This window comes from Pelodiscus sinensis, chromosome 6 (assembly GCF_052426305.1).
Source record: "Pelodiscus sinensis isolate ZL-2025 chromosome 6, ASM5242630v1, whole genome shotgun sequence".
Lineage (NCBI taxonomy): Eukaryota > Metazoa > Chordata > Testudines > Trionychidae > Pelodiscus > Pelodiscus sinensis.
The window spans coordinates 96,143,903-96,170,811 of record NC_143057.1 but is presented as its reverse complement, the minus strand read 5'-3'; the positions used below and the strand labels follow the sequence as shown (position 1 = coordinate 96,170,811).

The 26,909-nt window shown below is 44.2% G+C and overlaps 1 long non-coding RNA gene across 2 annotated transcripts in view; it reads right to left on the bottom strand.

Annotated features, from left to right (window-relative positions):
• LOC149524188 (uncharacterized) overlaps positions 1-26,325 on the bottom strand; it is an 80,937-nt gene extending 54,612 nt beyond the window's left edge. Inside the window, exons 1-3 of one of the 2 annotated variants that reach the window (XR_016349805.1) lie at positions 25,988-26,325; positions 12,038-12,110; positions 9,519-10,409 (exon numbers count right to left, since the gene is read on the bottom strand). This is a non-coding gene — a long non-coding RNA (uncharacterized LOC149524188). Of the gene's footprint in view, positions 1-9,518; positions 10,410-12,037; positions 12,111-25,987 lie in introns of those variants that run through there. The other variant, XR_016349806.1, reaches the window with a different exon arrangement.
• Positions 26,326-26,909: the final 584 nt, after the last annotated feature.

Below are 26,909 nucleotides of genomic sequence, written 5' to 3'. Positions count from 1 at the left end.
TGTTAACTACCTTACCCTGAGGAAACAGCAGGCTGTGACATTTAACACAAGTCAAACTATTTGCGTTTTCTGCAGAAACAATATTTACTTGTAGAGATGGAGAGAATGGAAGTAGGTCAACACCTGCAAAACAGAGATCAGCTGCAGGAGACACTTGTGTCAGTCACCCGATGGGTGGTAGAATGACAACCCTTGAGATCACAACCCTCTGTTTAGAAATAGGCTTCGTCTAGACTGGCATGATTTTCCGCAAATGCTTAACAGAAAAGTTTTTCCGTTAAAAGCATTTGCGGAAAAGAGCGTCTAGATTGGCACTGACGCTTTTCCGCAAAAGATGTGGTTTTGTGCAAGAAAGCCCCAATCACCATTTTTGCCATCGGGCCTTTTTTGCGCAAAAGTTTTTAGCTGTCTACACTGGCCCTCGTGCACAAACACATTTCCGGAAAAGGGCTTTTGCCCAAATGGGAATGTCAAAGCATTTGCGCAAGAAGCACTGATGTCGGACAGTAGAATGTCAGTGCTTTTGCGCAAAATCAAGTGGCCAGTAGAGACAGCTGGCAAGTTTTTGCGCAAAAGCAGCTGGTTTTGTGGAAAAACTTGCCAGTCTAGACGCAGCCAGCAAGTAAACAGCACAAAACCCCAGTACAAGTTTCTTCACCAAGGCTACCAAAGACAAGTTAGAGTAGCAGTAACACCACAACTTTTTTTGAGCTACTCCTACTGGACCCACTGTGCTGTTGTGTTTGGATCCCACATGCTAAACCAGTGTGCTTTTAACTTCCGGAATCCAAGCTGGGTGTAGATCCTCTTTCTCGCACTCCTTTCTGAAAGCTGGGACCCTGCAATTCAACTGCCTAGCCCCTGAGACTTGTGCCAGCTGCCTACAATTCAGATTTTTTCCCCCCCACGATCTCCAGGTTGGCGCACTGGCTCCCAGAGCATCTTCCCAGGAACACTGAATGCGTGAAGCACAGATGTGCTAAACTAATCACTCCTTATCCCACACAAGAAATACAGGTATCTTGACCGGCACATACAAATACTGACCTTTCCTCTGCTCTAGCATTCTAAGGAAACAGTCACAAGGATTTGGTCAGTTCTCTAGGATGTCCAGGCTCTCCTCTCCCCTCCATATCGCTGTTTCTCTGAGACTTGGAATGCCCACTTGGCAGAATCAATTTTCTTGAGTTGGCCATATGCTTTAGCATGCCCACTGAATTACTTAGATCGGGGTGGGCAATAATTTGTAATGGAGAGCCACTCCAAGATTTTGGCAAGTGGACAAGGTTGCACTTCTATGGAGGGATTGTGGGACCTGGAACGGAAGTTGGGTGCAGAAGGGAGCTTGGGGTAGGGGACTGAGGTCCAGGAGGGAGTTTAGGTAAAGGAGGGAGCTGTGATCTGGGGCAGGGGCTTGGGGTGTACATTCCAGGAGGAGATTCTGGCCTGGGGGAGGATGTAGGAGGTTCTGGGAGGAAACTGTGACCTGGGAGAAGGGGGAAAAAGGGTACAGAGGGTTTGGGTGGTGGCCTGGGGGACACCGTCATAGGGGGAGGGAGGGAAGGGAAGGGGTGCCACAGGCAGGCTCTGGCTGGGAAGTGCTTATTGAGGTAGCTCCCAACCAGCAGCACTGTAGAAACCTGAGGCATACTGAGGCCACTCCAATGTGGCATGGAATGCAGGCTTCCCACACTATCCCTAGTAAAATTTCTCAGCTCCTATGGGCCGGAAACTGGCCAATGAGAGCTAAGACATTTTGCTGGGGGGGGAGAGGGGGGAGGGAGGGAGGGCAGAGGCAGCATGCAAAGACTTCCTTCCCAGAGCAGATAGCGGTTTAAGTATGAGCAGATAGCGGTTTAAGTTCTGGTGAGGCAGTGTGGTGGGCCAGATCCAGCCTCCTGGCTACCTCTTACCCACCCCTGGCCTAAATAGATCTACTGAAGTATCAGTGAGGCTTGATTGCAGTGTTTTGGTTGGAAGTGTGATACACTAGTCCATGGCTCACCCATCTCCAACTCTCAGCAGGAAACTCTGGAAAAAGCTTTACTGGTTTATGTTAGGTAACAAGCAGCACAATAGTCCAGAAGTAAACAGTCACATGTACTAGTTCATAAAAGTAATGTAGAAATCTCATTCTCTACAGACATAAGATAATGCAAATGGCAATGGCGGATACTGGAAAGTGCATGTTCATGCACGAATTTGATTGTGATCAGTTTTTCCCCCAAAGAGATTGCATGTGATCTCTGAACTTGTGCTGGATATGAAGGTAAAAAGACTATCCCATTCAGTTATTTGAGCCCATCCAGCCCATCTATTACTTGGCTTTCTTTGTTTGAGCAGCTTTTGGGAACTGCTCTTGCATGCTCAGAAGGTTATGATTGGCTATTCTTGAATTGTTTCATATCACTCCTCTTAGGGCTCATCTTTACTTTGTTCATTTGAGTCCTGCCCATCAAACCCCTTATCACTCACTCAAGTTGATGAGCATACCAGGTAGTCTGGGCTACAGGTCAATTTTCCTCAACTCCACAGCTTCTAACAGCCACTCTGTGTAGTTGAGTGGTGTTTTGATGCATAGATATTGCCATTTAAGCTAGATCAATGCAAATTAACCTTGTAAAAGGCAAGCCTTTCAATGCCAGTTCCAGCACTAACAAAAAACATGACTATGTAAGCACTTTAAAGACTAACAAGATGGTTTATTAGGTGATGAGCTTTTGTGGTCCAGACCCACTTCCTCAGATCAAGTAGTGGAAGAAAATTATCAGCCATATATACCCAAAGGATACAATTTAAAAAATGAACACATATGAAAAGGACAAATCAAATTTCTGAGTCAGTAACCAGAACTTGATACCTCTAAACAGAAGATGCAAAAGCCAGGAGAAATACAGCATTATTGAAAGTGAAGTTTTCCACAAAATTAGTGACATTTAACAAAAGAGGTTGATAACCCAACTTTTGGTAATCAGAATGGTTTTCAGAAAAAAATTAAATGTTAACAGTTATTGAAATTTTTTAATAGGCCTTTCTATCTTGTTTGTGATTTTCTTTAACTAGTGCCATGGGAGAAGGGAGGTTCATCAGTTTTCCCACAACTGACTAACACAACCAGTCATGTATAGTCCTGTAACCTGGCTTTTTGGATGACATGACAACTGCAAAGTATTATCAGCAACTTCTCTGATGCTGACTAAACTAGTTCCTTCCTCAATTAAGTTTGCTGTGGCTAAAAATGCATGCTATATTACATGAAGGGGAGCTGTTCAGATTTCAGAAGACAAATTATTCTTCTAAACCATTAATTAAAACACACAATAGCTTTGTTGAATCAGATTTGGCCTGCTCTGTTGGTTCTGTGACTAGAAATGGAAGTGTTTGTTGGCAGCTGCAGGCAGCACATGAAAGATTAGGACATAAAAGACCAATTTCAAGCTCATCACATGGAAATGCAAAATTATCCACTCTAATGAACTAAACTCACTGAACTGTTTTTAGCTGTACTGTGGCTAAGTAGTATGTAAGAAATAACCCAACCCCATTTGAATGTCAGCCTATGAGAATCAGTAGCACATGTAGGTGTCCCAGTGAAGGCAAAGCAGTGAAAAAGTGTCACAGAAGCGGTCAACTTATTGTTTGCTACTGAGAATAGCCAAAGCTCAGCAGCTGGATGAAGAACAAATACTTCCAACACCTTACTTTGACACAGGATAGGGATACATTTTCAGGTTGGAATCCAGGATGTTCAGCTTCTCACTTTTATTAATGCAACCTGAAGTTACCCCCAGGAAAATTCAGCATAGTAGCACCACATTTGAAAACATGCACTTCCCTGGTTTTCAGGTATCTTTGTGCTGCTTTACATAAATACCAATGTACAGGCAGTCCCCGATTTACGCGGATCCGACTTACGTCGGATCCGCACTTACGAACGGGGCTCTCTCGCCCTGGAGGTCGCGGATTGCTACCTGCGAGCTCCGGGGCGAGAAAGCCCCGTTCGTAAGCTGCTCCGGGGCCCCTGGTCTGCTGGAGACCGTCTCCAGCAGACCAGGGGCACCGGGCGGGTTCCCGCGCTTCTGAGGCTTTGCCAGAGCAAAGCCTCAGAAGCGCAGGGAACTGCCGCTGCTGCCGCTTCAGTCCCGGTGCCTGTGGTCTGCTGGGGACCGTCCCCAGCAGACCACAGGCACCGGGACTGACGCTGCAGCCGCGGCAGGGTCCCGCGCCTCTGAGACTTTGCCAGAGCAAAGCCTCAGAGGCGCGGCACCCCGCTGCCGCTGCAGCTCTGCTCCCCGTGTCCCTGGTCTGCTGGGGGGGAGGGGGCACGCATCTAGCGTGCCCCCCCCGCCAGCAGACCAGGCTTTTGTTTTGGACCCTGGGGCAGAGCAGATGGGGTGCTGCTGGGTTGGTCCAGTAGCATCGAGGAGCGGCGCTACTGGAGCAACCCAGCAGCACCCCAGCTGCTCTGCCCCAGGCGTCCCCAAGTCAGCTTCTGCTGAAACTGACCAGCGCTGACTACAGGAAGCCCGAGGCAGAGTTGCTCTGCCCCGGGCTTCCTGGAATCAGCTGCTGATCAGTTTCAGCAGCAGCTGACTTGGGGACGCCTGGGGTTCTTAAGTTGATTCTGTATGTAAGTCAGAACTGGCAGTCAGTTTCAGCAGCGGCTGAATCTGGACGCCAGTTCCGACTTACATACAGATTCAACTTAAGAACAAACCTACAGTCCCTATCTTGTACGTAACCCGGGGACTGCCTGTATCTCCATTCTTGCATAGCTCAGCGAAGACTGCGGACAAAGTGTTGCCAATAATCATAGGGCTTATTTAACGAAGTGGCCCCTATGGTGTTTATGCCCTGCCTGACATGAATTTACTGACATGAATATTCACCAGAACTGTGATTTAAGCAAATATAAGTATTCACAGAAATCAAGTTATGCTATGTTAATTAGAAAAACCAAACTAATGGTCCCACAGCACCTTAGAGACAAACCAAAATATAGATATCATGAGCTTTTGTGGGCACAACCCACAGCTACACCTCCAAAACTATTTTAATAGAGTTTGCAAGCATGACTATTGTTCATCCACATTGCACAGTCCTTTGAAAAAAAATTCAACGTTCTCCACAGACAACCTTCACATTAGGCAAAGAACTGGGAATAAATGTGAATGTTGAGGTTTGTGAGCTTTTTGTGGACAGTACACAAGCAAAAAAGGAGCTAAACTAATTCGACCCTTGATGCTAGTCTTCCCTAGACCCTAAATCTTCAGTATAAGGCCCTTATAACATTAAGAAATTCTACAGAATATTAACCCTTTGATCAGCTTTTTTTTTTTGGCAGTGTAATTATCTTTTGCCATTCATATCTATTCTCCAGTGGTAAGTTAGCAATAGAAGAGACCTGTCCAATCAGCTTGTTCATATTTGCCCTACCCATGTAGGGCTCGTATATCATCTCTAGGCTGCCTGCATTTGGTGTAAAATGAGTCCAGCGATGGGAATTCTACCACGACTTTGGGGAGATTTCCTAGTGGGATAACTTCCCATTAAAAAAACATTTTCCCCTATATTCAGACTTTTTTGTGCGGCATGAATAATTTTAATCATGCAGAGCCCACTGCTGAGCATGTTTCTAGTTGAGCAGCAACAATCACTCTGTATCTAAGTACAGTGGAGTACAATGTAAGAGCTTCAGAGCTCAACCCTTACAAGTGCCATAATGTATAATAGAGAGTCTTTGTTGATTGAACTCTTTACAAAGCTAGCCCAGTACATATTTTAATTTGTCTGAACTTGCCTCAGCCAATAATGCAGCAATTAGTTGAGGAACAGAGGGGAGGGGAAGGAGTGTGCACGTTTTTCCATGTAGCTCTGAATGCTCTATGTTGTGAGACTTTGCATATTTCAGTCCATTCTCACCCCAACCTGAACTTTTTTCAACTGTAAAAAACTGAAAAGATAGATAATGGAATGTCTAGATCATGCATTTTAATATGAAAGTGTACAAGTTAGGAACAGTAAGGAATTTGCCTTTAGTTCTATGGAGCCATTAATAATTAATCTGTTGAAAATGAATCTGCTTGTATTCAGTGACATTCATGTACTGAGGCACTTTAGTGCACAAAATACCACATATGTAAAAACTCTGAATTGGGGGAAAAAAGAAAATGTGTGTTAGTCTGAGCCTTAAATCAGATGTTATGTAGATGCATTCCCATACTAAAAGGTTTCAGAAATAATTATCACATTTTCTGTCTCTAATAACATTATCTTACAGTACAGAACAACCAACTGGTAAGGGCCTGTTGTGCTAGGATCTATAGAGAATAGCGAGTCAGCTTCTATTCTGAAGAGTTTACACTCTATAAACAAGACAAGTGGTAAAGGAAAGGGAAGCAACATAAGCAAAACTAACAGTTGGTCTGCAAGTGGTATGTTAATACCATTAATTTTGTCATTTAAGTTGGCAATCTAACTGGAGAGATTGACACTGAAGGCAGCACAATAGATGCAGAACATGAATGGTAGGTGGAGCAAAGCAAAAGCAAAGAGATGAGAAAGGCATTAGAGGCAGTTTAAACAGTCAGTGAAGTGGGAGAAAACATTAACTGTTTTAGAAAGCCACTGCTGTGTAACCCTGACAAGGCTGCCTGTTCATCCCAGCCAGCTGTTAGTTCTTACTTGGATTGTCTTTCACCAAGCCCAAAGCTGTACTCTGCTATCAAGGTTTAAGAGCATGGACTGAATGATTTCAGGCTTCCAGCTATCACTTCTCTAGGACAGAGAGCCATGTCTCATATGTTTGAGATTTTTTTTCCCCCCACATTGTAGGCAAGGAAGCCAGATACCTAAACAGGACAGGTTGTGTGCTTTGCTTTCTCTCCAGAGCCTATGGACACCATAATGGCCTGCAACTTTAACTTACCATGCAGCTCTCTCAGCAAGCATGTTTGTTCTTAAAGTGAAAGCATTAGATATCACATGTAAAAATTAAAAAAACCTGTCACCATCAGAAGTTGGTCCAATAAAAAGACATTAGCTCACTCACCTCATCTCTAAGCCTACTTACAGGCATTTCACAATAAGTAGAGAGGCAAAGAACCCTGGGAATTGGGTGGAAAGGTTTTTCAGACTATTTAGTAATGTGCAACCCAGAGTTGCACCACCACTGTCAGTTTTGCAAATCGAGACTGGGTTTATCTAATCTCTGTAGTGGCAAAACAAGAGAGTTTTTATTCTATCATCTGAACTGTGCTAGTATAGAATGGAACCCAGTTTCTACAACTCACTTCTGGCCTGCAGCCATATCACATGAAAAACTTCCATTGCAATCAGTGGGGTCTCTTCCCCTGTGGAAGGCTACAAGTGAGAGGAAGCATGGGAGTAACAAGAGGTCAAACTGGAAACCTGGAAGTCAAAAGAAGCAGTTGGAAATATATAGAATTTGTACTGGGAGTTCTCTCTCTACATACTTAAACACATGGTAATGGGGCATCTCCTTTTTACCAGTAAGATCTTATTTGTTGGGAGTGACTTCGGAGCAGCGAACTAGCCTACCACTTCAATTCCATACTTCTCTCTCCTTTTTCCTCAAATGGTCTTATACTAAGAACCTCTGAGACTTCAGCTACTCTTTCAAAGACACACCATCCTAATGTCATGCCTGTTTTATCATGTGCAAACTATTAGCAATACTCAGTAAACAATCAAAATATCAAGTTTTCAGAGAGAATTCTTGGGTATAGTTTGTAGATAGCACAGAAGTGGAAACTTTCTGCATTTCTCTGTCAAATATGAATATTCAAGGGTTCTATAGCAATAAACAATGGTAGTAAAAGTGTGGCAATAGAGGTGAAGTGATAATGACAGGTATGGAATTAATATAGCAGACATGACTAGAAGTCTAGCTTCCTGCAGTGGCAGAGGTTCCCAGAGGTGGGTGTGACCTAGCCTCAGGAGCAGCCTCTGCCGGGAAAGAGGAAATCCCAATCTAGCAAGGACTACTAGCTGGAGCCCAGTGCATGATAGAAGGCCCTGGCTGGAGCATTACCAGAAGCAGGAGGAAGACCAGACACCACCAGGGAAATCAGAGTTCATCGGAGACATTTTTCACAGCCATGCATTTGGTAGGGTCCTGTGCATCAAGATTAGAAAGAAGAGACCTGATGGAAGTCACTGAATAAGCCAGTTTTATTGGCAGCCTCCATCTAATCAAATCAAGCCATCGTTTAGCCAATAACTGAGCTTATTTCTAGAGGCTCATTTAAGTTATGCTGCCACCAGACCCATCTGCTGCTTCAATAAGTGACTCTCAGGCCAATGGTGTTGTCTCAGATCCCTTTAAGGGTCAGCAGAGAATGGTGGTCTGCGTCTGAGCACTCACTCACTGCAGGGCTCCTTTCTAGTGCTCCTACCAACGGCTTTCTAGTTCTGTAGTGGCCTGCCTTGTCTTGAAAGACAGCCCCCCCTGCCAAGTCACTTAAGTCTCTCCAGCGCCAGGGTATCTAGCATACAGTTAAAAGCTCTTAACATACCAGCACAAAAGTCCTGCTACACCTCCAATGGCTACTTCTTGGCCTATCCTTGATGCTCAGTTTTCATGCACATCCTAGACTCAGTTGTCCTTCCATCAGGCTTGCACATCCCTTCCTTGATGCTAGTAGGAGAAGCCAGTGTCCATTTGATCTGGATTCCAGCCCTGGACCCTGTATTTGACCTAGTTACTTGTTGATTCAGATTGGTAGAAGTGGCCCAGGAAAACAGCAATATCTCTGCCCCTTTTGCTGCTTCTATCCCAAGTCTCCGGTTTCTTCCCAGGTTCTTCTGGGTCCTTCTTTCTCTGCTGGAAAACTTCACCCTCCAGGACTGCAATTCTATGCTTTTGTCCCCTTTCTAGGGGACATAATTAGAAGAGAAGAATTCTCATCCAGTGGCTTTCTTCAGTTTGTCTTCCCAGAGAGAAGTAACACCCTACCTCCACTCATGGATAGTCTCTGTAGTCTCCATTTTCTTCTTTTCTGCAGAAAATACAAGTTGAGGAGGAGCTGGATTGAACAAGTCAAGCCTGACACCAAACAGATGCAACTTGGTGGGCAAAATGAGAGCTCAGACTCCTGTGAATCTTTTGTTCATCTGTGTGAAAGTAAATGAAGCCCCTGACAAATTCTGTCTGGTCCTTTCACAAGTGTTCACGGTGAGAGGAACATGTCTAGTCTCATGATGTCTTCAGAAGTGCCTGGCTAAACAATCTCCGCATTCTGGATAAAAATACTGGGTCAGGCCTAAGATCCATCTAGTTAAGCAATGTCATTAAAATGCCTTTGGAATTTGTGTTCCTGATGTCTTGGTGACATTGTGATTTCACCACATGGTTATAGGCTTCCTGTAACAGCCACTGAAATCCTGATCCCTGTTGCCATGTAATGGTTGCATTTCACCTTGTGACAACTGGGACTAGGAAGCAGTTCAGTCTTCTCAGCAGTCATGTACCACTTTTGTTGTAGTAATAGCCACTCTACTTTTCTGGTACATTTTGAATAGCCCTCAAATCACCCTCCCCCCCCCCTTTTTTTTTTTTTTTTTACACGAGTGGGGAAACCAAGGCACATACGTGACTTGCCCAAATAACCCAGGATGCAAGCAGCATAACCAGCAGTAGAATCTAGGTTTCCTGAGTTCTATGCCAGTGATCACCACTAAGCAACACTGCCTCCTGGTCAAAATTGCTCTAAAAGTGATGTAATATAGGGACAAGAGTCACTCTGGGCTACTTAGGCTTTTACCAGATTCACCAGGGATTTTAAGCCTGTAATGAAAGAGTCCAACAGGGGTTAGAGGTAAAATCTGCTACAAGCCCTTTGTCAAATTGGATCCCATTCTCCAAAGCAGCAATGGGAACTCACCACACACACACACACACACACACACACACACACACACACACACACACACACACGACTTCTCTGGGAACTTACTGCTTTATTCAACCCTACCAGAAAGGGGAGGAAGGGGACCACTCCCACTAACAAAACAGGAAGTGAGGGAGGGATGGCTGGAGCAGAACTCCAACCCAAAAGTACTCAAGTAACCTAGTTAACACCACTGATGACCACTGCTCTACACTGCATTGTACATACCAATTCAGAGCACAAGATATTAGTGAGCTGGCTCTTCTGCATGAAAATCTTCTGGCACTTCGCTGTGCAAAATAACTTCTGTGTTCACACCATACGGGACCTGGGTCCATCTATACAGCTTGTGTGGTCAGTCCTTGAACAGATGTTGGGTCATACATGGATCTTCCTTAGTACCATATGAGTTACCTGATGGTTAGTCTGCTTTTTACAGCAGGTACACAAAGAGCAGCATTGAACATTCTTCTTCTGCACCAAGGCTTTAAAAGTGATCTGATGAAATATGAATAAGTAATTCTTCCCATGAAGAATGAAGAACGGATGGTTAGCCACAGCAATGATGGAACACCAGACCTATTGTCTGGCAGCAACAGCAAGAAGTTTGACACACAACCTGTCAAAGTCAGGAACAGCTGCCAATGTTTGACAGTTACAGAAACAAAACAACAAAAAAACCATACATTTTGTTCCTTGGTAGTTGAGAGCCCAGGACATGCCCCAGGCATTAGTTTAGATAGTAGAGCACCTCGAGGCATGGCAGTTAAAGCCCTAGCATCACCATCTAGACTTCACACAGCTGCCACTGTGAATTGCATTCAGTGTTCATGTTTCTTTTTAAACAACTCCAGGTGGAGAAGTCTGATACTACATTCATACAGATAGCCAGTGAGTGCTCTATTACTTCCTGCCAAGTTACTCTGAGTTATGCCAAATACTAGATTCACTCCAAGCCTGCCATTTTAGTGAACTGGCTTTGCAAGATAGATATTTGCCAAATTCATCTTTTGGTGTAAATCTATGACTATGTATGTATGTTGGGGGGCACTAAAAGGGCAATCAGATTGAAATTTGTAATTTAACAATGGCACCAAAGGAAGCAGAAGCTGAAAGAAAATGTTCAAGTGCAGTGGCATCTCTTCCTTGCTGCTGATGTATGGAGCTTTTTAATATACCTTAATGTTTGCCCTCTCAGACAGAGAGAAGAGAAACAACAAAGACTTAACTGTATTTCCCCCCTTTCACTTAAGCCATCTTTGCATGCATCATATTCTGGTGCTCTTCAACAGCCACCTAGTCCCCCACTCAGAATAACTTATAGCAGCCCTAAAACTATGTTCAGTTCGCTCTTAGCAACGTGCAGCAGCAGGAAGACACAACAGTATCTGGGCATAGAATGGAGAGTGGATCCTAACCAAGCAAAGATCCGGATATGTACCTCAGATTAAAGTGACTGCATCACCATATTCAGAGCTTTGGAGGTTTTACAGTACAGGGGTGTATTTATGATGTGGTTCTAGTTATGCACTGTTTGGGCAGCATACAGAAATTCATTCAGTGTTTAAGAGTGCATGATTAAAAAAGAAGTCAGAATGTCCATAAATGATTGCTTACCCACGATTTGTTACTTCTGCATATGCATTTTTAAAAACACTCACAGCAGTATCTGAGCAAACCATAAATGAGCTGGAAATACATCAGATTCACAGAAAAAAATAATTTCCCTCTCAATAAAGACCTCTTACTTAAAAAGAGAAAAGTTCCATGTGAGAGCCATCCAAGGGATAATTCCCAACTAGTTCTCTAAGTGCACTAGGAGAAACCCTGCACAAGTATATATGGATCGCCATTCACTCTAGTCCCATCAAGAGCACTGCTCCAGCAACTACCTGACTAACATCTGTGATGTTACTACCTATATTAGATATACTGTGACAGTCTGAGATAAATGTTCCAACTCAGCCAAGACCTTAAACATGAGGATCTTGACTACAACTTAGAATAAAATGTGTTCAAGTGAATTTTAAGATATTAAAACTAAAATGTATACAAGCATGCATTTATTCAAGAAAACTTCAGATAGAAAAGCTAGCTGATTCTTAAAGAGTGCAGTTACAACTTACTTCGCTTCTTGGATTGATGATTTCCCCAGTCATTTGGTCTGCACAGAAGCTGGTCACACATGGATTCCAGATCCTGACAAATGAAACTATTCATTAAATTCTGCCCAATTACTGCTAATTAAAATTGGAAGTAAGTCACTGTTAAGTGTTAGAAGTTCACCCAATGCTTATAAAAATGCATTATTATTTACTGCCATGCTAATAGATTCAATTCTGTCAGACCCCAGTGCCAATTCAGCTATTGTAATATTTCTGTAGTCCAAGTTCTTGGAAAAGGGACTCTTGTGTCTATCTTAGGATAATCAAGACAGAGGTAGACTGAGGGACTCCAAAAAAATATCTCACCAAACTGAATGATTGGGCAACAAAATGGCAAATGAAATTTAATGTGGATAAGTGTAAAGTAATGCACATTGGGAAAAATAACCCCAACTATACGTACAGTATGATGGGGGCTAATTTGGCTATGGCAAATAAGGAAAGAGATCTTGGAGTTATCAATGATAGTTCTCTGAAAACTTCCACACAGTGTGCAGTGGTGGTCAAAAAGGCAAATAGGATGCTAGGAATTATTAAGAAAGGGATAGAAAATAAGACAGAATATTTCACTGCCCCTGTATAAAACTATGGTACACCCACATCTTGAATACTGTGTACAGATGTGGTCTCCTCACCTCAAAAAAGAGGCAACTAAAATGATTAGGGGTTTGGAATGGGTCCCATATGAAGAGAAGTTAAAGCAACTGGGACTTCTCAGTTTAGAAAAGAGGAGACTGAAGGGGGGATATGATAGAGGTATATAAAATCATGACTGGTGTGGAGAAGGCGGATAAAGAAAAGTTATTTATTAGTTCCCATAATAGAAGAACTAGAGGACAGCAAATGAAATTAATGGGTAGCAGGTTTAAAACTAATAAAAAAGTTTTTCCACACAGCATGTAGTCAACCTGTGGAACTCCTTGCCAAAGGAGGCTGAGAGGGCTACGACTATAACAGAGTTTAAAGAGAAGCTAGAGAATTTCATGGAGGTTAGGTCCATAAAAGGCTATTAGCCAGGAGATAGAAATGGTGTCCCTGGCCTCTGTTTGTCAGAGGCTGGAGAAGGATGGCAGGAGACAAATTGCTTGATCATTGTCTTCGGTCCACCCTCTCTGGGGCACCTGGTAGTGGCCACTGTCAGCAGACAGGCTACTGGGCTAGATGGACCTTTGGTCCGACCCAGTATAGCCGTTCTTATGTTCCAATAGGAACAGAGCATATATTTCAGTTAAAAGTTGTCGATACTATGTATACACACACAATTCCGTTACCATGCCAGAGAAACCTCTTATCTCCTAGGTAAATAAAAATATTTTTCTATTTTATTACCTATGTTGTTGAAAGCAAAAAAAAGTAGGTGCTATATGAAACCACTTTCAGTTCTAGCCTGGAAGTGTCCTTGATCTTGAGGGTGTGAAAGTCAGACATTCCACTTTGCTTAGGCACACAGTTTTGTAGCAATGGTTATGAATGATGCTATTCTACAAGGAACTCCCAGTTAAACATCTATTTTGACAAGATATTTTATGTATAGTGTTGTATAGCCATGTTAGTCCCAGGATATTACAGACAAGGTGGGTGAGGTAATGTCTTTTATTGGAGCAATTTATGTTGGTGAAAGAAGCTTTCAAAGTTACAGCGCTTTTTCAGATCTTTATCAGGCTGCTATGGATTAGGTCATTAAGGGCAAATGTTGTACTCTAGTGAAATGAAAGCACAAGAGCAGGAACTGCCAGTGTTTTCCCTACAACTAGGGTTTTCTTTGTTTTGCTAATTACTTAGAAAATACTGAAGTTCTACAGGCAACAATAATTGAACTCATTAAGTTTAGATGAGTGTAAAAAAGGTAATATGGATCAATGGTTAGGACACTGCTCTTAGAGACAGTGGAGACTAATTACTGGTTCTGCCACTAGCTCATTTTGGAACTTTGGGAAAGTCACTTCACCTGTTTTTACTCTGTCTCTAAACTAATAGCAAAATGCAGGACTATGTAGCACTTTAAAGACTAACAAGATGGTTCATTAGATGATGAGCTTTTGTGGGCCAGACCCACTTCCTCAGATCAAATAGTGGAAGAAAATAGTCACAACCATATATACCAAAGGATACAATTAAAAAAAATGAACACATATGAAAAGGACAAATCATATTTCCCTGCATCCCCCTTCTGTTCTGAAATGTGATTTGTCCTTTTCGTATGTGTTCATTTTTTTAATTGTATCCTTTGGTATATATCGTTGTGACTATTTTCTTCCACTATTTGATCTGAGGAAGTGGGTCTGGCCCATGAAAGTTCATCATCTAATAAACCATCTTGTTAGTCTTTAAAGTGCTACATAGTCCTGCATTTTGCTTCAGCTACACCAGACTAACACGGCTACACTTCTATTACTACAGGCAGTCCCCGAGTTACGCAGATTCGACTTACGTCGGATCCACAGTTACGAACGGGGCCCTCCCTCTCCCTGGTCTCCAGCAGACCAGGGAGAGGAAGCAAAGCGGTGGAACACGCGGGCAGCTGACAGCCCAGACGCGTCTGGGCTGTCCTGCTGCCCGCGTGCTCCGCGGCTTTGCTCTGCTTTGCTCCCCGTCCCCCTGGTCTGCAGGGGTCTGCAGACCAGGGGGACGGGGAGCAAAGCAGAGCAAAGCCACGGAGCCCGAGGGCAGCAGGACAGCCACGGCGCATCTGGGCTGTCCCGCTGCCCCCGTGCTCTGCGGCTTTGCTCCAGATGCCTGTGGTACAGCAGCTGGGGCGCTGCCGGTTGGTCCCGTAGCGCCGCTCTGGGCGCTAGTGGACCAACCCGGCAGCACCCAAGCTGCTCTGCCCCAGGCGTCCTGATTCAGCCACTGCTGGTCAGTTTCAGCAGCGGCTGAATCAGGACGCCTGGGGCAGAGCAGCTTGGGTGCTGCTGGGTTGGTCCAGTAGCGCCGAGGCTACTGGACCAACCCAGCAGCAGCCAAGCTGCTCTGCCCCAGGCGTCCCCAAGTCAGCCGCTGCTGAAACTGACCAGTGGCCGACTACAGGAAGCCCCTGCCCCTGGCTTCCTGGAATCAGCCACTGATCAGTTTCAGCAGCAGCTGACTTGGGGATGCCTGGGGTTCTTAAGTTGAATCTGTATGTAAGTCAGAATTGGCGTCCAGATTCAGCCGCTGTTGAAACTGATCAGTTTCAGCAGCGGCTGAATCTCGACGCCAGTTCCGACTTACATACAGATTCAACTTAAGAGCAAATCTACAGTCCCTATCTTGTACGTAACCCGGGGACTGCCTGTATTCTAAACTAATAGAGACCCCCAAAAGAGCTTAGACTGGGCCTAAAATAGTGCGTCTCCAAACCAAAGAGCCTCTAGTAACTAATAGCTAATTTTAAAAAGAAAAGGTACAGAAACAAATTCAGACAACACATCTTCTGAGCTGCAATTTTAAAAACCGCTAAGTTTTCTATTTTAGCTAGAAAGTTAAAGTCATTGACAGTTGGTTTCCACTGGTCTTGCAGTGTTTTGTATTGACTAGAGCATATGACTGAAAACTGAGAACAAGGTTCTAGTGTAATTCTGATGCTGAATAATGTAATACTTCTATTCCATTTCTCATCTGGGTTGTCCTGGGTAAAAGGGATATCTTTTTCTTGCAAAATCTCTTCAAAACAGTTTGATGTTTCCATTTAAGTGTTAATTTTGCAATAGCTGAGATAATGTATTTCTACTTTAACATTTGTATTATTTTCTTCAAAAAAGTAAAATAGACTACATAAAAATGGTTTCAGAAAAAAAAGACACTATTGACAAAAAGATTGGGCAGAATTTTCAAGCCGTTCTAGTTATGAGGCTGTGTTAGTATTTGCCAAATTGTGTAAGGTGCCTTAGAGTAAATGGGGTGACCCAGACAATTATAGGCCTTCTCACCCTGACATTGTTCCATGCAAGATAATGGAGCAGCTGATACAGGGCTTCATTAATAAACAAATTACAGGAGGGTAATATGATTGTCCACAGGGGTTTATGGAAAATAGATCATGTAAACTTGATGTCTTTGATGAAGTTACAAACTTTGGTTGATAAAAAAATGGTATTGACAGACTTCTGACTAAGACATTTTGATTAAAAAACTAGAAGGGTAAAGAATTACCACTGCACATATTAAATAGATTAAAAACAGGCTAGGTCTCAAAATGTATTTCAGAATTATCAGGCAGGTGCATTTCCTCTGGGTCCCAACTAAAATTTTATCCCTGTACTATTTAACATGTTAATCAATGACCTAAGACGCATCTAATCAATGATAAAGTTTGCAACGGATATGCAAACTAGGGGAGTAATACAGAATGAAGAGGACAAGTTATTGAGTGTGACCTGATCTCACTTGATAAACTAGGTGAAAGCAAATGAAGTTAAGCATATACATCTAGGAACAAAGAATATAGAACATATTTACAGGTTGGTGTACTATATTCTGAAAATAGTGACTCAAAGATATTTGGCCAGTTGACTATCCTTTATGATGCCCATGAATTCCCTGTATGACACTGACAAAACACCCCACCCCCAAATGCAGTTCTGTGGTATCTCAAATAGGAAGAACGGTTATTTTACCTCTGCATTTGCACTAGTGCAACAGCAGCTGGAATACTATATTGAGTTCTGGTGCCCACAAGTCAAGAAGGATATTGATAAATTGAAGAAGGTTCAGAAAAAAAGCCATGAGAAGACATACCTTAGTGACAATGCAGAGCTGATTATTTAGCTTGAGAAGGTTAAAGTGCTACTTGATTACAGGCTATAAATATCTAAATGGAGTCTAACAATGGACTCTAGCAGGGAAAGGTAGAACACAATACAATAGCTCAGACCTTAAGTTAGACAAATTTAGACTGGAAATAAAGAGATAAATGTGTGGCAAAAGTAATTAACTATTGGAAAAATTACCAAGGACTTTGAGGGTATCCTCCATCACTAACAATTTTTAAATCAATATTGGGTGGTTTTCTAAAAAGATTGGCTTTGGGAATTTTAGGGAACTTATATGGCCAGTACAGACAAAGAGAGGGATTTTGCACCATTATAGCTTCAAGACTGCATTTGGAATCACTTTGATCTTATTCTTCTCCAAGGGTACGTCTACACTACAGCGCTAGTTCGAACTAACTTAGTTCGAATTCGTTAATTTGAACTAAGCTAATTCGAACTAACGCGTCTAGAACTAAAAACTAGTTCGAATTAGCGTTTTGCTAATTCGAACTAGCAAGTCCACATTGAGTGGACTCTGAACAGGGCTTAAGGATGGCCGGAAGCAGTGCCGGCAGGGCATACAAGGAGGACTTAGAGCATGGAGATGCTGTCTCAGGCTAGCCGAGGGCTGCGCTTAAAGGGTCCCGACCCCCACCCCGGACACACAGTTCTAAGGGGTGCCCCGCTTGCAAAGAAGTTCTGGCTTGGAGTGCCCGGAGTACCCACACTGGGCACATCACGCCACTCGGCCATCAGCCCGGCTGCACTTGCCTCAGGCTGCCATCTGGGGAGAGTGGGCAATTGGGGGGCTGCAGGAGAGCTTCCACCCCCAGAAGCCCGCAGAGCCAGCCCAGTCGTCCCCATCGGGGGCTCGTACCCCATTCCTCCCTCACCTCCTTCCACTTACCCTTCCCTAGCCCCCCTTCTTATTGATGTACAAAATAAAGATAACGTTTCTTCCAACATTGACTCTGTCTTTATTGAACAAAACTGGGGGAGACTGGGAAAAGGAAGTGGGAGAGGGGAAGAGAAAGGCTGGGAGAAGGGAGGGCAACTAACATGATCAGGGGTTGGGAACAGGTCCCAGATGAAGAAAGGCTACAGAGACTGGGACTGTTCAGCTTAGAAAAGAGGAGACGTAGGGGGGACAGGATAGAGGTCTCTAAAAGCAGGGGTTGGGTGGAGACGGTGCATTCAGAAAAGTTCTTCCTGAGTTCCCATAAAGAAGGACTAGAGGACATCAAAGGAAAGGAATGGGTAGCAGGCTTCAAACTAGTAACAGAAAGTTGTTCTTCAGAAAGCAAATAGTTAACCTGCGGAACTCCTTGCTGCAGGAGGCTGTGAAGGCTACAACTAGAACAGAGTTGAAAGGGAAGTGAGATCAAGTCATGGAGGTTGGGTCCATGGAGTAGTCTTAGCCAGGGGGTAGGAGTGGTGTCCAGGCGCCAAGGTTTGTGGAAGGCTGGAGAGGGATGGCATGAGACAAATGGCTTGGTCACTGTCTTCGGTCCATCCCCTCCAGGGTTCCTAGGGTTGGCCGCTGTCGGCAGACAGGCTACTGGGCTAGATGGACCTTTGGTCTGACCCAGAACGGCCATTGTAAGCTCAGGGCTCAGGGTCGGGGGTCTCAGTGGACCCCCTTGATTTTCATGCACACCTGCTCCTGGGTGGCCAGGCTGGCAGCTCTCCTGCCCTAGACGGCCACTTTCCTGTGCCTAGTGCGGAGATCGTGGACGAGGTCCACGATGTCCGCACTAGCCCAGGAAGGTGCCCGCCTCTTGCGGTCCAGGGCAAGCTCCCGGGAGCCGCCAGCCTGGTCCCGGCAAGAGGGGGTGGGCTGGGGGACATCGGGTGGGTGGCTCTGTGCCGTGCCAGGTGCAGGGTCTGCTAGTTGGGTGCTGGCAGGCTTGCACCTGGCACGGGCACCGTAGCCAGTCCGTGCCCCTTTAAGGGGTCCGGGGCCGGGAGGGGGGCATAGAGTTTCCCTGGTGTTGGCCAGAGTGGCCACCAGGGAAACCTGGGGAGGGCTAGCCTCCCACTAGTTCGAACTAAAGGGCTACACAGCCCTTAGTTCGAACTAGCTAGTTCGAACTAGGCGTTAGTCCTCGTAAAATGAGGTTTACCTAGTTCGAACTAAGCGCTCCATTAGTTCGAATTAAGTTCGAACTAACGGAGCGCTAGTGTAGCGCCTAGGAAAGTTAGTTCGAACTAACGTCCGTTAGTTCGAACTAACTTTGTAGTGTAGACATACCCTAAGATGTTATGTTGGCTGCATGCTTGTCTAATACCACTTACTGTTTCTTTTAAAGTTTATTTGAAGCTGTAAGAAACTGTTCACAATGGTGGGTAGAGAGTTCCAGAACCCATACAGCAAAGTATTGTAAACAATTCAATACATTTGACTTTGATCCCTCAGTTGCTAAATATTTTATTTCCAAAGTCTATTAATTTCCACCTGTAATAGCCCCTGTGTAAACTTTCAAAGTAAGAAGAGCATAAATTCCTTAAACCAAAGTATATTGAACATAAATTCTTAAAACATGACAGATTAGGAGTAATCTGTGTGATAATTCACGTAGAGTGTGCATTAGACATAGGGCCAGAGACTAAATGCCAGCATAACCTATTCATCAGAATCACTCCATAATTTAAGCCCTTTAGCGACTTACATATTTCAGAATACAAATTCCCACAAGAACAATATTTAGGAGTGAAAGAATAAGGGAAGCAGACCCGGAAGGGTTCTTCTAATTATAGTTTCACTTACATAAGAACGGCCGTACTGGGTCAGACCAAAGGTCCATCTAGCCCAGTATCCTGTCTACCGACAGTGGCCAACACCAGGTGCCCCAGAGAGGGTGGACTGAAGACAATGATTAAGCGATTTGTCTCCTGCCATCCCTCTCCAGCCTCTGACAGACAGAGGCCAAGGACACCATTTTATCCCCTGGCTAATAGCCTTTTATGGACCTAACCTCCATGAAATTATCTAGCTTCTCTTTAAACTCTATTATAGTCCTAGCCTTCACAGCCTCCTCTGGCAAGGAGTTCCACAGGTTGACAACACGCTGTGTGAAGAAGAACTTTCTTTTATTAGTTTTAAACCTGCTCCCCATTAATTTCGTTTGGGTTAATTTCATGAACTCATATTGTGCATTATGTTCCATTTCTCGTGTAGTTACCCTAATAATGGCTGTGCACATATCCTGCATGGATTAGAAAGGTAAATAATGCTAGACAATGTTATACTCAAACTACTATGGAGGTGTGAAATTCAGTTGTGAACTCTTCACAACTCAGTCAGATCACCCCAGTTTTCAGGTAAATCCTGCAAGGCACATTTTCTCCTGGAGCACTTTCTCTGCCATGTTTTAATCTTTCTATTCACAATTGGCACCAGATCTGTTTGAGGAAAGCTACAGTATTGTGCGATGGGGAGAATATTTCAGATATTGTCAGTCGGTTTCTAAGATTTGTGCAAAGAAAGTCATGTTTGAATGTAAGCCAGTGAAAGAAATCAAGGGGGTTGTCTCTACCAGAGGGAGGCTACTGAAGTGGCAGGCCATGCAGGGGACAGTGGATCTGCCCCCCTCCCTGGAAAAAGGTGAGCTAATGAGCTACAAGATAATGAAGCCATCCTAAATGCAATATGATCTGTAGTCTCCTGTGCTTTACATATAAAGACCATATTGTCCGATTGCACAAAATGTGTTGACTTCACAGCTACTGTGTTCTCTCTGGGTAAACCAGAAGCTTCACACTTTTGAGTGGAATTGAACACACTCCTTTCTCTGTCTAAGTCCTGGGGACTCTGCAGGGTCAGTGCTTTGCTAGAAGGACTACACAGGGGATTCCAATACTTGGATGGGAGGGGAATGGGTTTTCAATATGTGGGCAGATAGGTGGGATCTGAGGAGGCGGCGGCCTGCATTCAAATAACGACTATGGACTCCCAAAACTGAGGTAATGGCAAGACTCAATTCAGTTTGCAGGAATTTGAAATGCTCCAGGGGCCCAAATAACAAAGTTTGGATTCCCTTTACAGCAATCTTATAGAAGGTGCTCATTAGGATCTGAAAACCAGGTCTGGCCTACATCAGCCAGAGATTTTTCAGAAAGTGCACCAGAGTTTCTAACTGCTCACCAATCTTAGCTAGAGCAAACTGAACTTTTAATCATCTTTGTCAGTGTAGCTGCTGGGGCCCATTTTAAATTATTTACTTTTGAAGTATGTGGGCACCCCAGTCATCATTTCAAACTCATTTTGTGTGAAATTAGTTTTCTAGTCAAATCATCCTCCATTGCTGTAGCATTGAACTGTAACAGACTTTGCTTCTCAAAAACTGAAGGAGATGAGGAAATCACAGCCAAATGCGGTTCCTATCGGAGTTGAAGGCAAAGCTCCCTTTAGCGGGGTAGGCCTAAATACGAAAACTTGTGTGGCAAGCCCTGCAATTCTTCCTCGTTCTCTCCTTTGTCTCCTTTCTAGGCACCAGTTGTTGCTAACTAAGCATTCTACTGCTGGCATCATGGCTTTGCTTACATCCCTCCTGGTTTCTTTCAATTTAGGTATCTGACTCAAGGGGGACAAAACTAAACACAACCAGAAAGCTGAGAAGTAAATATAGCTGGTAGCCTCAAGAACTGTAAGAGACCTTTCTTATTGAAACATTTGTATATAGTAACATGACGTCCAAGTTTTAATAAATCAAGAACTTTCCCAAAAGCATCTTTTCCTCATTCCTGCTCTACCTGGTTTTGAATTTAACGAAGTCATTCCAAGTCAAGAGACAGGGGAGCCTTAGAATCAACTTTAGCAGTTTGTGGCGTGTCAATCACTGAACTCTTTCCAAATTCTGAGCCAAAGGAAGACAACAATTGATTACTGTGACCAGGTGCTGTCTGCCCTTCAGTTGTGAGCTAAGTGGGCACTCACTCTGCCTGCTTATCTTTCTTGGAAATGCCTAGCACATTCTGGTATCAGGAGCCCACAAAAGCTCCTGATACCATCTATGGTTTTTGTTAGTCTCTAAGATGCTGCAGCTTTGTTGTTTACATTTTTTAGCACATTCAGGGTGATACCCTAAATAAATAATGGAAGTGCCCTATTAGATGCACCTCTTCAGTGTGCATGGTCTCATTAGCAGAAGTGGCCAGCTGAACTAGGATTGCTAGATGGTTTAACCAAAAACACCGAACACCCCTCTCCCCCCCCCAAAAAAAACACCAGGGAAAAAATTCTGTTGGGGGGGGGGGGGGGAGGAGACCAAAGTTGTTGAGAAAAAAAAGGACCCCAAGAGTTAAGCAGAAAATAAAAATAAAATAGCACGGCCCCTTTAAGTGCATGCAGAGTCAGAATAGGGATAGGAAGACGAGAGAGGTTGAGCACTAAGACCCAGGGAAGACATTGCTTCCCCTTGCTGCATGTCTTTAGACTTTTTGCTGGTGACCTCATTGTTTTCTTGATCGAGTCAGAAGGCAGCTTCCCTGTGGAACCAGCTAAGCGGGGAGTTCGGGGACGGGGGAACCAGAGGCTGGGCCCAGTTGCTGAGTGTGTCATAGAGTTGCCAGGTATCTGGTATTTTTGCCTCCTGGAAGGGGAAAAAACCCAGAAAAATACTAGACATTTTAGCTGTCTGGTATCTTCTGAATTTTTTTCACTGGACAGGAGGCAAAAATACCGGACTGTCCGGATCAATACTGGACACCTGGCAACCCTAAACTGAACTAAAGAGACAGGGCCATATAATCCCATCAAGTCTAAAACAGAGCTTGTCTTGCTCAGTTTTAAAAATGCACTGCCACAGAACTGGTTGCTTTTAAGTTGGTTAACCACCGCTCCCGTCTTAATTGTGGAACATGCTGTCCCAGTTTTTCCGATCCAGCTATTTATCTAAAGCCAGTGTTACCAGTTTGCTAGAAAGACTTTTCCTGTCACAGCCAATAGCTTACTACCTCTCCTCTGATTGTCAATTTTCAGTGACCTAAATGATAATGCAGAAATTCCAGGCAATGGCATAGATTTAGGGGCTTCTCAATATTTCTTGCAAAACGTTAAGACTGCCCCAAAGACTCAATTACACGCAGAATCTGGGCTAGATTCATCCTTTTGCCTCACACCACACCCAAGGTGTGCACCAGATGCCTTCTAATGAACACCCTGCTTCACTGCTATAATTAAGTACTACTCGATGTCACCTCCCTTCTGCTGGGCTAGTTTGACAGAGATACTATCATTTTGCCTTGCAGTCTCAGACATCATCACTAACCAAAATAAGGTTATCATGGACAGCAACATTGAAAGCAAGAGAGAAATCAGAGATAGTGTCTTGAGGCACTATCAGCTGCTGAGGGGATGTAAGATGAGATGGAGTATCTGTATATCACCAACTGTAATGATGGGGGCAGGGGGAGTGGTTGTGTTGGTTTATTTTTCTGCTGTCCAGAAAGAAGTTACAGTACTAGCTACAAATAGAAATGGTAAGAGTTTCCTGAAGGGATCTAGGGGAAATAACTAGAAAATCCCTAAGGAACAATACTGTACGTCAAATTCTGCTTTATGTTGATATAAGTGAAGTACCACCATAGAAATTAAATCCTATCTAGTCCTTTGAATTCACAATTCCTGTTTAAAATTGCATAATTGTGCAAAGTTTACATTGATTCAAAAATAACCCTGTACGAAAACCAAAATAACCTGCTAAGTGAGTCATGTGTATGTTTGATTTTACATAGGCTTGATAAGATTATCTTTGCCAGACACATGAAATGTCTGGTATTTTCTAATTAGGTACGTTTTATTATTATTAGGAGTATCAGTATGTAGTTGTATACTGCCTGGCTGGTAGACACACTCACACTGCATGGCTGTGTCTACACTGCACCCCTTTTCCGGAAAAGGGATGCAGATGAGACAAGTCGGAATTGCAAATGAAGCAGGGGATTTAAATATCCCCCGCTTCATTTGTATAAACATGGCTGCTGCTTTTTTCCGGCTCAGGGCTTTGCCAGAGAAAAGCGCCAGTCTAGATGGGATCTTTTGGAAAATAAAGCCTTTTCCGAAAGGTCCCTTATTCCTCTTAAAATCAGGAATAAGGGACCTTTCGGAAAAGGCTTTATTTTGCAAAAGATCCCATCTAGACTGATGCTTTTCTCCGGCAAAGCCCCGAACCGGAAAAAAGCGGCAGCCATGTTTATATAAATGAAGCAATTCCGCTTCATTTGCAATTCCAACTTGTCTCATCAGCATCCCTTTTCTGGAAAAGGGGTCCAGTGTAGACACAGCCCATGAGTGTGTCTACTAGCCAGGCAGTAGGCAAATACAGTGGAGGGGGTGGGGCCAGGGTGGGAGGGAATCCCCAGGGCCGGACTCGCTCATGCTTTGCCAGGACCATGCCCGGGATCTGCGTGTGCCTGGGTCAGTCCTGCTCCCCTCTGGCCAATTCTCTCCCCCCAGTCCTCCTCCCAGCCAGCCCATCCCCCCCAGTCTCCCCTGGCCAGCCCCACTGCCCCCTACAAATCCCACTTCCCACCAGCGGTTCTCCCCCCTCCTCCTCCCAATCTCCCCCCAGCCAGACCTGCTTCCCGCAGGTCCTATCCCCATCCTCCTGCCTCCCCCCCCCCCACCTCTCCCCCTCCCCCAATCTCCCCTGGCCTCTGCCACCAGCTGGTTTACACACACCCTCCCTCCCTCGGCCAGCCCCACTCCCCTTCCAGCCGGTGTCCCCGCCTCCATCTGAGATCAAGTGTGTCCAGTATTTTTTTTGAAGCCATCTGGTAACCCTATTTGAAGACTGGAGTCATGGTGATCCATCTAATGCTGGCACACAGATATATGAAAAGCCCTGCCACCAAATCGTACTGCTCCTTGTCCAGTATATTGGTTTGCACACTGCAATTGTTACCTCATTATAGTCTAAAATCATAACTTCTCTTCCCCAAAATGGATAAAGGGAATCCTGAGACTAAAATTCACAGACAGAAAACAAGGAAACAGAGTGCATAAGAGGACAGAGTGGATATGGAGCAAACATCAGACTGGTAAGCACAGAAAAAGACTCAACTGACAACCTGATTTCATCTAACTGGGAAGAGTGGAAGGAGTTGATCATCAGCTTGAAAAACATTCCTTGCTGCACCCATTGCTTCCCATGGGTGAGACAGATGGACAGCACCAGGCTATCCCTTTACTTCTAGTCTACCCAGCCACAGTATGGGGATATGCTCTCACACACAGCCACAGGAAACATAGAACACACAATTGGGATATAAGTGGAGAGAGAGAAATTCAGCACCATACAAAACAAATCTCTCTAGCCTCAGAGTGAGATTCAGTGTACGTGCCAGAGAATTGCTGACCCCACCATCCACAGCTGAGACTTTTAGAAAGAGGTGTCAGGTGGGATCATGACCTTGTGGTGTACAGTTCTGTTTCCTATAAACCATTAACAACCCAGAACACTAAATAGCAAGAGGGCAACACCTCTTATGCCTACAAGTTATTCCATGTGGAAAGCCATCCACACCTGCAGAGACACAGTGGTGAGACTCTGTGTGGGGGCAGGGTTCAGCAGCTGTGTAGAATGCATATTGAAAGCTGTATTAGTTTTAAGCTACCATTTTAAATGCTTGGCTTGGGGTGGGGGAGGATTACCACCAGCCTTAGCTATGGGCTAGGGGGTGGTGTGGGGAAATATGCAGTCTAGGTAGCAGCATTCAGTTATGCTTATAACTAGCCTAGAGTAACATGGCTTGAGTGTGCTTTTTCAAGGGCAGCCTGCTATGTTTCTCTCTGTTGAGGTTTATGTATGTTTCAGTGACCTAGCCTCTTTGAGGCCAGGTCACTATGAAAACCATAGTGCAAATTCACCAAAATAACTCATTTATCACTTCAGAGCATATAATTTTTAAAGACCCACAACATGACACAGTGCATGCTAACATCTTCTATGCCAGGTGGGCTCCTAATGAGTCCACTTCTAGGCCTCTGCCAGGACAGCTACCCCAGGCCTTTCAGCTGGAGGGCAACCTCACACTTCCCAAAGGAAACTCCCACAGCTTTTATGCTGTCATAGCATCTTCACCAGGGAGGCATCCTTCAGTCCCCCAGCTCTCTCACGGTTCCCCAGGATCCAACTTTCCAGCATGGAAATATTACTGGGTAAACCCAGTTGCTACTCACCTGCTTTCAGCCTGCTCTGGCTAGAGGATTCAGCTCTTCAGCTGAGAGTCAGACAGCATCTCCCTTCGCTGCTGCTGCTCCTCCTGCCCTAGCTGGGGGAAGTCAGCCAGCTAACTCCTCTTGCTACTCTCCTATCTTCAGCCTTCTCCCAGGAAACACTTTTTGGCTCTGTCAACTCTCATCTTGCCCTCCTCTCAAGGAGCCTTCACTTGTTAGGCCTCACCTTCTGCCTGAGCCATACAGCTGACTCAGCACATCTCTCCAATTCCCATGCCCTGGAGTGTTAAATGGATTATTTTGGAGAATTCTAATTTACTCTATGGATTTAATATTGACCTGGCCTCACAAAAGAATATCACTGAGGTGTAAGAGCTTTCAGTAGACTGCTTGGTCCTTTATAGCCTTCAGGTGCTGGCCCACCTCCTTAATTGGCTAACGGGAAGCACCTGTTCAGGCAGAGGGGCTTAATCCTACTTCATTTACTGGGTCAGCCTTTCACAGAGACCTGAAGAGGTTAAGTGACTTAGTAAAATACTAGCAAGTCAGGGCAGAAGGGTACTTGCACTCTGGATGCTAACTAGCAGACCTCTCTCTAGAGAATAAAATGCAGGTTCTTGCTGATTCTTGATTAAAGCTTTTCTACAAATAAAACACATTGTAATAGCTTTAGGTCATACTCTGAACTAGTGATGCATATGGTTGTTTTCTTTAAAAACTGGAAGCCTTTATTTTGGAAGTGATGTGTTAATACCAGTCAGAAGTGAAAGCTGTACATGATGATCACACCATAGGTGGGATTCATTCCAAGCTAAGTTAAGAAAATTCCTTTTTACATGCACTAGTTATGGGAATTAAATGAGCTCTAACTTTTCATCCCATCCTGGACTTCTCAAGAATTCATAACCAAAGTTGTGCTTCTTTT